Below are 11,797 nucleotides of genomic sequence, written 5' to 3' on the forward strand. Positions count from 1 at the left end.
CTACCAGAGCCTTTAATTCAATAGCCTAATTAAATGAAATAACTATTTCTGAAGTTTATAGGGACGGGCGGGGACGGAGGGGATTCCTCACGGGGATGGGTGGGGACGTAGGGGATTCCTCACGGGGACGGGTGGGGACGTAGGGATTCCTCACGGGGATGGATGGGACTCCTCACGGGGACGGGTGGGACTTTGGTTGGGACGGGTGGGATTTCTGTCCCCGCGCAACTCTAGTGTACTTACCTCTGACTCGGAAATGCAGTGTGTGCTTACCTCGGACTCAGAAATGGATTGGCAACTTACCTTGCCAAGTTGGTTACTTGCGCCAGCACATGAGTGGGTACCCTCCCCCAACTTACCTAGTTTAAAGCCCTATGAAGTAGGCGGCCTAGTCGGTGTCCAAAGACGTTCTTTCCCCTTCTGGTCAGGTGAAGTCCGTCCTTGCAGCGCTTCTCCATGGTTCAGGAATCCGAAGTTTATCTCCTCCCTGGATACGATCCTCCCTGGATCAGTAGCATGGAATATCGCTGCTTCTTGGGTTTTGGCCAGGTACTAGTGACCTGGATTGGCCACCGTGAGAATCGGCAACTGGGCTTGATGAACCATTGGTCTGACACAGTAAGGCTATTCTTATGTTCTTAATGAGCCATGTCTCAACAACCTTGGCCCCTGTGCTGAATTCCCAAAACATTTATCGTAGGAATGAACCATGTTTCAGCTCAGGCACATGGGCTTCTTTCAAGGGCATTTAGATTTTCTGCATCTGTCTTATGGAATAAATTACAATTAGACCTTTGATTAGTATAGGGACACATTGGTTTTAGGAAATTATGAATGACCTGGAGGCTGAATTGAGGCAGGTATGCAAAAGCGGAAGTGTGGTGGTGATGGGGGATTTAAACTACCCTGGAATAGACTGGAGTATTGGACACTCAAACTGCACGAGGGTAACAAAATTCCTGGAGGCTATGAGGGACTGTTTCATGGAACAACATGAGGAGATGCCACTCTCGACCTAATCCTCAACGGGCTAGGGGGACCCGCAAAGGAGGTGGTAATACTAGCGCCACTAGCAAACAGCGATCACAACACGATCCAGTGCAAGCTAGCAATAGGAACATCAAAGGTGAAAAGAACCACAATGACAGCACTCAATTTCAGAAAAGGGAATTACGAGGCCATGAAGAAAATGGTGGGAAAGAAACTCAGCAGCAGCTCAGGGAAGATGGAGACCGTAGAAAAAGCCTGGTCCCTACTCAAGGACACGGTGCACAAAGCACAGAACCTGTACGTCCCCAGGTTTAGGAAAGGGTGCAAAAAGAATCAAACAAAAAACCCGGTTTGGATAACAAATGAAGTGAAAAAGGCGATAAGGGACAAGAAAACATCGTTCAGAAAATGGAAAAAGGACCAAACCAAGGTCAACCAGAAGGAGCACAAAAGACACCAAAAGGAATGTCACCGAGTGGTTAGGAAAGCAAAAAGAGAATAGGAAGAGAGACTGGCGGGGGAAGCAAGAAACTTCAAACCATTCTTCAGGTACGTGAAGGGGAGGCAACCGGCCAGGGAGGAAGTGGGACCATTGGATGATGGAAACAAGAAGGGAGTGGTAAAGGAGGAAAAAGAGATAGCTGACAGGTTAAACAAGTTCTTCTCGTCAGTCTTCACGAGAGAGGACACATCTAATATTCCAGAACCCGAGGAGGTCATAAGTGGGGATCAGGATGACAAGCTGGTCCAACTAGAGGTAAGCCAAGAGGATGTCCTCCGACAGATAGACAGACTGAAGAGCGACAAATCACCAGGTCCGGATGGCATCCACCCAAGGGTACTAAAAGAACTGAGAAACGAAATAGCGGAAACACTTCGCCAAATATATAACCTATCCTTAAAAACTGGGGAGATCCCGGAGGACTGGAAAATAGCAAATGTCACGCCAATCTTTAAGAAGGGATCAAGGGGTGACCCGGGAAACTACAGGCCGGTGAGCTTGACCTCAGTTCCGGGAAAGATGATGGAAGCACTGGTTAAGGAAAGCATCTGCGAACACATAGAAAACAATTGACAGCTGAAGGCGAGCCAGCACGGCTTCTGCAAGGGAAGGTCATGCCTCACGAACTTACTGTACTTCTTTGAGGGAATAAACAGCCAGATGGATAAAGGGGAATCCATAGACATCATTTACCTTGACTTCCAAAAAGCCTTCGACAAGGTACCCCAGAACGGCTGCTTAAGAAGCTGTGGAACCACGGGGTGCAAGGGGATGTCCACCGATGGATCAAACACTGGCTGGCAGGCAGGAAACAGAGGGTTGGAGTAAAGGGCCATTACTCAGACTGGCAATGGGTCACGAACGGAGTTCCACAGGGGTCAGTGCTGGGACCGCTCCTGTTCAATATATTTATTAACGACCTGGAGGCGGGAACAAAATGTGAGGATATTAAATTTGCGGATGACGCCAAACTGCAGCAGGGTTAGAACCGCGGAAGACTGCGAAGACCTGCAAAGGGACCTAACGAGGCTGGAAGAGTGGGCAAAAAAGTGGCAAATGAGCTTTAACATAGAGAAATGCAAGGTCATGCATAAAGGGAGAAAGAACCTGATGTTCAGCTACAAAATGGAGGGATCATTGCTAGGGGTAAGCAACCTTGAAAGAGACCTGGGGGTGATGGTGGACACAACATTGAAAGCATCAGCACAGTGTGCGACAGCCTCAAAGAAAGCGAACAGAATGTTGGGTATCATTAAAAAGGGTATCATGACCAGGACGAAGGAAGTCATCATGTCGCTGTATCGTGCAATGGTGCGCCCTCATCTGGAGTACTGTGTCCAGTACTGGTCGCCGTACCTCAAGAAGGACATGGCAGTACTTGAGGGGGTCCAGAGAAGAGCAACTAAACTAGTAAATGGTATGGAAAACTTTTCATACGCTGACAGGTTGAAAATTCTGGGGCTGTTCTCCCTGGAAAAGCGGAGACTTAGAGGAGACATGATAGAAACCTTCAAAATCCTGAAGGGCATAGAGAAGGTAGACAGGGAAAGATTCTTCAGACTGTGGGGAACCACAAGTACAAGGGGTCACTCAGAGAAATTGAGAGGGGACAGGTTTAGAACAAATGCGAGGAAGTTCTTTTTTACCCAGAGGGTGGTGGACACATGGAACGCGCTTCCGGAGGTTGTGATAGGCCAGAGCATGCTACAGGGGTTCAAGGAAGGTTTAGATAGATTCCTAAAAGATAAGGGGATTGAGGGGTACAGATAGAAGTAGAGGTAGATTATAGGAATAGTCAGGGACCACTTCACAGGTCATAGGCCTGATGGGCCGCCGCAGGAGCAGACCGCTGGGCGCGATGGACCTCTGGTCTGACCCAGTGGAGGCAACTTCGCTTTTCATTTATGCTTTTTTAGATTTCATGGAATCTAGCTAAGCTGGCAGTTTTATAAACATTGTTGATGGTTTCTCTGTATTCAAAAGGGTTTAACCAGGCAGGGGAGGACTGACTGGTCAAACCCTGCTGAGCTGACTAGCTGCCAATATTCAGCAGAACATAACCAGGCAATTCCAGTGAATATCACCGCTAACCAGCCATTTGGTCTGGTGTACTTAACAGTGATATTCCATCCACTAATCAGCTATAAAGCTGTCCTAACCTAATGTACCGAGTGAACTGGACACTGCTGTGAATATTGTCTGGTGCCCAGTTAACCTCTGGGTCAACCCATGTACCCAAAAATTAAATGCCAGGAGTTACACATGCCCCGGCGTTGAATCTCCAGCATTAGTTCACCTTATAGCGGGAAGCGGTTTCTAAAACATTTACCCCTCATGAGCTGAATATCACCCTCTGTTTTTAAATTATTATCAGTAGATGATTAATGAGTAATTGCAAGGTTCACTACCCTGAGCCTATTCTAAGGCAAAGCTTTTTATTAAATAAGAGTTGAATGTATATGCTGGGAGGAGAGAAGCTGATATGCACGGACGGGGAGAGGGACCTTGGGGTGATAGTGTCCGAAGATCTAAAGGCGAAAAAACAGTGTGACAAGGCAGTGGCTGCTGCCAGAAGGATTCTGGGCTGTATAAAGAGAGGCGTAGTCAGTAGAAGAAAGAAGGTGTTGATGCCCCTGTACAGGTCATTGGTGAGGCCCCACTTGGAGTATTGTGTTCAGTTTTGGAGACCGTATCTGGCGAAAGACGTAAGAAGACTTGAGGCGGTCCAGAGGAGGGCGACGAAAATGATAGGAGGCTTGCACCAGAAGACATATGAGGAGAGACTGGAAGCCCTGAATATGTATACCCTAGAGGAAAGGAGAGACAGGGGAGATATGATTCAGACGTTCAAATACTTAAAGGGTATTAACGTAGAACAAAATCTTTTCCAGAGAAAGGAAAATGGTAAAACCAGAGGACATAATTTGAGGTTGAGGGGTGGTAGATTCAGGGGCAATGTTAGGAAATTCTACTTTACGGAGAGGGTGGTGGATGCCTGGAATGCGCTCCCGAGAGAGGTGGTGGAGAGTAAAACTGTGACTGAGTTCAAAGAAGCGTGGGATGAACACAGAAGATTTAGAATCAGAAAATAATATTAAAGATTGAACTAGGCCAGTTACTGGGCAGACTTGTACGGTCTGTGTCTGTGTATGGCCGTTTGGAGGAGGATGGGCAGGGGAGGGCTTAAATGGCTGGGAGGGTGTAGATGGGTTGGAGTAAGTCTTAACAGAGATTTCGGCAGTTGGAACCCAAGCACAGTACCGGGTAAAGCTTTGGATTCTCGCCCAGAAATAGCTAAGAAGAAAAAAAAAAAAAAAAAATTTTTTAAATTGAATCAGGTTGGGCAGACTGGATGGACCATTCGGGTCTTTATCTGCCGTCATCTACTATGTTACTATGTTACTATGGATAGTTTCTCTGGTTTTGCTCTGTAGGTTTTTTAGCAGATGACGTCTACGCAGAGGTCCATCAAGAGTCTTTGAGACTGACCAACAGCACAATGGCAGAAATCATTCAGAAAATATAATTATCGTAGAAAATAAAAATCTAAGAGTTTTATGACTGATATAATCAACTTGACTTTAAAAAAATGCAATAAAATTTAATTGAGAAATTGCCACCATGAATTTTCTTCTTTGGTTCATGTGATTGATTCTTATGTTATGGTTGAGGGGAGAGAGATGTATTAAGGTCTGAAGTGAATAGAAGAACATAAGAATAACCATAATGGTCAGACCAATGGTCCATCTACCCCTCTATCTTGCTTCCAACTGTGGCAAAGCCAGGTCACAAACACCTGGCAGAAACCCAAATACTAGCAACATTCTATGCTACTGATCCCATGCAGCAACCTCACCATGAGTATTGCATTCAATATTCATGGAATTAAGGATCAAAGCAGAGCGACCAAAACAGTGGCATAGCCAGACAGCCAATTTTTGGGGTCAGCCAGACCTGACCCCAAAGCAGATGGACTTTGATCTTTCCCTCCCTATTCCTACCCCGAGCCTGTGAAGCAGCCTCTCTCTTTCCTCCCATCCCATGCAGCAAACTCCCTCCCCAATCCCCCAGCCCACAGGCTTTTTTTTCAGGTAGCAGGCAACAGTTCTACATTGTGTCGGTGGCCAACCTGGAAGCCTTCTATCTAACATATTTGTGTTAAGCATCAAAGGGAAGGCTTCTGGGTTAGCCAATGGTAGCGACCTCGGTGAACAATGCCATTAATCCAGAGAGTTTAGGGTTTAATTTGTGAGTGACATTGCTAAAGAGTTAGAAGGTAAGGTTTGCATTTTTGCAGATGATGCCAAGATTTGTAACAGGGTGGACACCCGGAGGGGGGGAGGGAGGAAGGGATTGGAAAACAGGAAAAGAATGGTCTAAGGCAGGGGTGGGCAACTTCGGTCCTTGAGGCCTGGAATACGGTCAGGTTTTCAGGATTTCCCCAATAAATATGCATGAGATCTATTTGCATGCATTGCTTTCAATGCATATTCATTGGGGAAATCCTGAAAACCCGACTGGATTCCGGCCCTCGAGGACCGGAGTTGCCCACCCCTGGTCTAAGGTCTGACAACTAAAATTCAATGCAAAGAAGTGATGCATTTGGGGAGTAGAAATCCGAGGAAGCCGTATGTGCTGGTAGGTGAGCAGCTAATATGCACTGAAGGGGAGAGGGATCTTGGAGTGATAGTGTCTGAGGATCTGAAGGTGGAGAAACAATGTGACAAGGCAGTGGCTGTAGCCAGAAGGATGCGAGGCATAACCAGGAGAAGAAAGGTGTTGATGCCCCTTTACAGGTCACTGGTGAAGCCCCACTTGCAATTTTGAAGACCTTATCTGGCGAAGGATATAAGACTTGAAGCGGTCCAGGGAAAGGCGACAAAGATGTTAGGAGGTTTGAGCCAACCCCCCCCCCCCCCCCCCATACAAAAGCACAAAACAAGAAAGCCCTTCTGTATATGGAATCGAGATATTGGTGGGATATGCTTAGCACCAATGCTATAATGGCATCTGGAAAGATCTCAGTTGTTATGAAATCCTAGGGGACTTGTTCCGTGAACTCGCTCTTTGAGCTAGGTGAAAGATTGCAGTCTCTCGTTTTTTGTAGCTGACTCATCTTTACTGCTGTGTTGCAATTTCTGATGATGAATTTCTATGCTTTCTCAAAAAGAAACCCCAAACAAAAAAAACCTTTCAAACTTTGTCTTAATCTGAAGCTATGCACATAGCTTAGACTAACTAGTAGCACATCAAGTCTAAGAGCTAAGAAATCCTGAATTGTGTAGCCCTGATTATCCCAGGACAAGCAGGCAGGTATTCTCACTAGTGGGTGATGTCATCTGACAGAGCCCCGATACGGACATCTTGCAAGCATGTCTTGCTTGAAGAAACTCAGAAGTTTCGAGATGCCCGCACCGCACATGCGCCAGTGCCTTCCCGCCCGATGGTCCGGGCGTGTCTCCTCAGTTCTTTTTCTTCCGCGGAGCTGAGAAATCTATCTTCAATTTGCGCCCATTGAATCTCTTTTTTTGCCTTCTGTTTTGCCGCGGGTTGAGTTCTTTTGGCTCTCCTGTGCATTTATTTATTTCTTTGATTTCTTTTTAAAAAAAAAATAAAAATTTTTCCTTCCGATACCGGGTCGGCCGCGTGGCTTGGGCCCCGCGCCTTCGACCTTGCGGCGGAGCTTTTCCGGCCTATGTCCCGGCCGATTACCGGTTTAAAAAAGTGTAGCAAGTGCCAGCGCGCGATTTCACTCACGGACCCTCATCGACGCTGCTTACAGTGTCTGGGACCGGATCACTTCCTGAAATCGTGCCGGCCTTGCTCCACTCTGACGGCGAGAGCGTTTATGCGCCGCTGTCTACTGTGGGAGTCCATGTTCAAGATGGAAGCTTCATCGGATCCTGCAGCTTCGACATCGACATCGACGGGTGCTTCGACTCCTTCAGCGAAGCCCTCTGCCTCCCCGGCTGCTTCGGGCCTCCTGAAACCGGCATCGTTCACACCGGTTTCGGCACCGGTGCCTTCCTCCGTCTCCTCGGAGCAGGTATCGACCCCTACAGTTCCACCGGTGGTGCTCAAGGTGCCGAAGACTGGCAAGCAGAAGCACGCAGCACCGAAGGAGCGCGGAGACTGTGCGGAAGGGCCCCCTTTTGGTGCGGATCCCTCCATATCGGCTTCGTTGCGGTCCCTTCTGGAGGCTCAGTTCGTGGAGCTCATGCAGACCATGGGGCCTCGGCTGATTGCCACCATCCAGGGTGACCTCCCAGCTTCGGCTTCGAGGGGCGGACCGCCCCCTCCTCCTCCTCGCCGCATGACCTCGTTGCTTGGCGAGGAGGAGCGGCGAGCGGTGTCTGGGTCCTCGAGGAGGTCCTCCGTTAGTGCTGTGCCTCCTTTGGAATCGATTCCCTCGAGGAGGGCCTCCCTTAGTGATATGCCTCCCTTGGAGCCCATCCCCTCGAGGAAAGCCTCGTTTAGTGACCTGCCTCCCTTGGAACTGGTTACTCCGCCCCATGACTCAGTGTGGTGTCCACCTTCGGGGCCACCCAGTCCTGGGCATAGCAGGAAGCAGGACGAGTTCTTCCGAACCCCCTATCAAGCTTGGGCGTCGTCGGGGGAGGCGCCAACTCTTCCGCCTCTGCGATCGACGGCATTGAGTCCGATCTGTTCCTTGGAGGCGTCTGACCCAGTTTCTCACAGATGGGCTCGATCCCCTTCCAGGTATCGAGAGGGGCATCGATCCAGACATTCTTCGAAGCATTCCTCTCGGCACTCGACCGTCTCGCCTCAGAAGAAATTGCCTCGGTTGGGGTATGCTGCTTCGACTGGGTCTCCTCCTCCGGGCCCAGAGTTCGAGGACCCCGAGGTTTTCTACTCATCCTGTTGCTCGCAGGCCTCTCTGGAGCCTGAAGCCTCTTCTTCTTCTAGTCCGTCTCGCAGACTGGCAACGGCGGACCAACTGTCCTTTTCATTGTTCCTCAGGCAGATGGCAGATGACATGGACATTACTCTCGATGCTGGGTCTCGATATTCCAAGGAGTACCTCGATACCATGCACTTGCCTCGTCCTCCGGCAGAGTCCTTGCGGCTTCCCCTGCACAAGCTCCTCTACCAGACCTTCATGCGATGCTTCGAGTCTCCTTACTCTATCCCTGCGGTCCCTGGCAAATTGGATGCGCGGTACCGCACGGTGCATCATAAAGGCTTCGAGGGTCCTCAGCTTTCTCACCAGTCCCTCCTGGTCGAATCCTCGCTCAAGCGGTCTCATCCTGGCCAGGTCTATGCTTCAGTGCCTCCGGGCCGCGAGGGCAGAACCATGGATAAGTTTGGTCGACGCATCTATCAGAATTCGATGATGACGTCTCGAGTCCTGAATTACAATTTCCACTTTGCAGCCTACTTGGAATTTTTTCTACCTGTGCTTCGGAAGTTCACACCATACATCGAGTCCCAGGCTAGGTTTGAGTTTGAGGAAGTGGTTGCTTCGCTGTCCCAACTTCAGTTGATGCAATCTGCCTATGATGCGTTCGAGCTCTCAGCCCGAGCGGCGGCCTGCTCGGTGGCGATGCGCCGGTTGGCCTGGTTGCGGACCATTGATATGGACCCGAATCTTCAGGACCGCCTGGCGAACGTCCCGTGTGCTGGGGCGGATCTTTTTGACGAATCCATCGAGACTGTCACGAAGAAGTTGTCTGACCACGAAAAGTCCTTCCAATCTATCCTTCGGCCGAAGCCTAAGCCTCAGCAGTCTCGACCTTCTCGCCCGCCGTTGATTTATCAGCGGCGTTATCAGCCGAGGCAAACTCCACCTGCGAGGCACCCGGCGAAGCGATAGCCTCCCCAGAAGGGTCAGCCTAAGTCTCAGTCGCCTGCTGTCCCTAAGCCCACTCAGCCTTTTTGCCTGTCTCATCGAGGGCATAACCAAACTCGTTCTGCCTCCCCCTGTTTTTCCCATCGGAGGGCGCCTCCATCATTTTTATCATCGCTGGGAGGCCATAACAACCGACCTCTGGGTCCTTACTATCATCAAGGAAGGATACTCTCTTCATTTCCATCGGGTCCCTCCGGACCACCCTCCAAGAGAGTATCCTTCCAACTTGACTCAGACCGCCCTTCTTCTTCAGGAAGCTCAGGCTTTTCTCCGGCTTCGTGCCTTGGAGCCGGTCCCGACGGACCAACTGAACCAGGGGTTTTACTCCCGGTACTTCCTTGTTCCGAAGAAGACGGGCGACCTGCGACCCATTTTGGACCTCAGGGTCCTCAACAAATTCCTAGTCAAAGAGAGGTTTCGCATGCTGACACTTGCTTCTCTCTACCCCCTCCTCGAGCAGAACGACTGGTTATGCTCTCTGGATCTCAAGGAGGCCTACACTCATATTCCCATTCATCCGGCATCTCGCAAGTTCCTCAGATTTCGGGTGGGACATCTCCATCTGCAGTATCGAGTGCTTCCATTCGGCCTGTCTTCGTCCCCCAGAGTCTTCACAAAGTGTCTGGTGGTGGTGGCCGCGGCACTCCGGAACCAAGGTCTTCAGGTATTTCCCTACCTCGACGACTGGCTGATCAAGGCTCTCTCGGCCTCAGGGGTCATCTCGGCGACCCTGTCAACGATTCGGTTCCTGCAGAGCTTGGGATTCGAGATCAACTTTCCCAAGTCTCATCTACAGCCGACCCAGTCGCTCCCCTTCATCGGGGCTGTCCTGGATACCATACGCCTCAGAGCATTCCTTCCTCCTTAGCGCATGGCTGCTCTTCTTCATCTCTGCCAGTCTGTGTCTTCTCGCCAAACCATCTCAGCGAGACACATGATGGTCCTCCTGGGCCACATGGCCTCTACAGTTCATGTGATGCCGTTTGCCAGACTCCACCTCAGAATTCCTCAGTGGATCCTGGCGTCTCAGTGGACTCAGGTGTCGGATCCGTTGACTCGACACATCACAGTCACTCCTGCTCTTCGGCAGTCTCTACTTTGGTTGATGACCTCTTCGAATCTATCCAGAGGTTTGCTGTTTCACTCTCCTCCCCACCAGAAGGTTCTCACAACCGATTCCTCGACCTATGCCTGGGGGGCTCATCTGGATGGGCTTCGCACTCAGGGATTCTGGACCAGTGCGGACCGACTCCATCAAATCAATCTTCTGGAGCTCAGAGCCATCTTCAATGCTCTTCAAGCTTTTCAACATCTGCTTCACGACATGGTGGTCCTCATTCGCACCGACAATCAGGTCGCCATGTATTATGTCAACAAGCAGGGGGGCACGGGCTCGGCCTCCCTCTGCCAGGAAGCTCTCAGAGTCTGGGATTGGGCGGTTCGCCACAATGCCTTCCTCAAGGCTGTCTACATTCAGGGGAAGGACAATGTTTTGGCAGACAAACTGAGTCGTCTTCTCCAGCCTCATGAATGGACACTCCATTCCAAGCCCCTTCATCAGATCTTTGCTCAGTGGGGAACGCCTTAGATAGACCTCTTTGCGGCTCCCCACAATTTCAAGCTGCCTCAGTTTTGCTCCAGGATCTACGATCCTCATCGCCTCGAGGCAGATGCTTTTCTGCTGGATTGGGGGAATCGCTTTCTGTATGCATTTCCGCCATTTCCTCTCATTCAGAAGACTCTGGTCAAGCTGAAGTCCGACCATGCCACCATGATTCTGATAGCTCCTCGGTGGCCCAGACAACCTTGGTTCTCCCTTCTACTTCAACTCAGCAGCAGGGAACCGTACCTACTTCCAGTGTTTCCTTCACTGCTTACTCAGCTTCAGGAGTCTCTGCTTCATCCCAACCTGCAGTCTCTCCACCTGACAGCTTGGTTCCTCTCAACGTAACTCCTCACCAGTTTTCCCAGGCGGTGAGGGATGTCTTGGAGGCTTCCAGGAAGCCGGCTACTCGTCAATGCTACTCCCAAAAATGGACTAGATTTTCTTCATGGTGTATTTCCAATTCTAAGGAGCCTCAGCAAGCCTCCCTATCCTCTGTATTGGACTATCTTCTACATCTGTCTCAGTCTGGTCTCAAGTCAACATCTATACGAGTCCACCTGAGTGCTATTGCGGCTTTCCATCAGCCTCTACAAGGGAAACCTCTCTCTTCTCATCCTGTGGTTTCCAGATTTATGAAAGGACTTTTTCATGTCAATCCTCCTCTCAAACCGCCTCCAGTGGTTTGGGATCTAAATGTTGTCCTTTCTCAGCTTATGAAACCTCCTTTTGAGCCTCTGAGCAAGGCTCCACTAAAGTTTCTCACTTGGAAAGTGGTTTTTCTGGTGGCCCTCACATCTGCTCGCAGGGTCAGTGAGCTTCAGGCCTTGGT

This window comes from Geotrypetes seraphini, chromosome 2 (assembly GCF_902459505.1).
Source record: "Geotrypetes seraphini chromosome 2, aGeoSer1.1, whole genome shotgun sequence".
Taxonomy (NCBI): domain Eukaryota; kingdom Metazoa; phylum Chordata; class Amphibia; order Gymnophiona; family Dermophiidae; genus Geotrypetes; species Geotrypetes seraphini.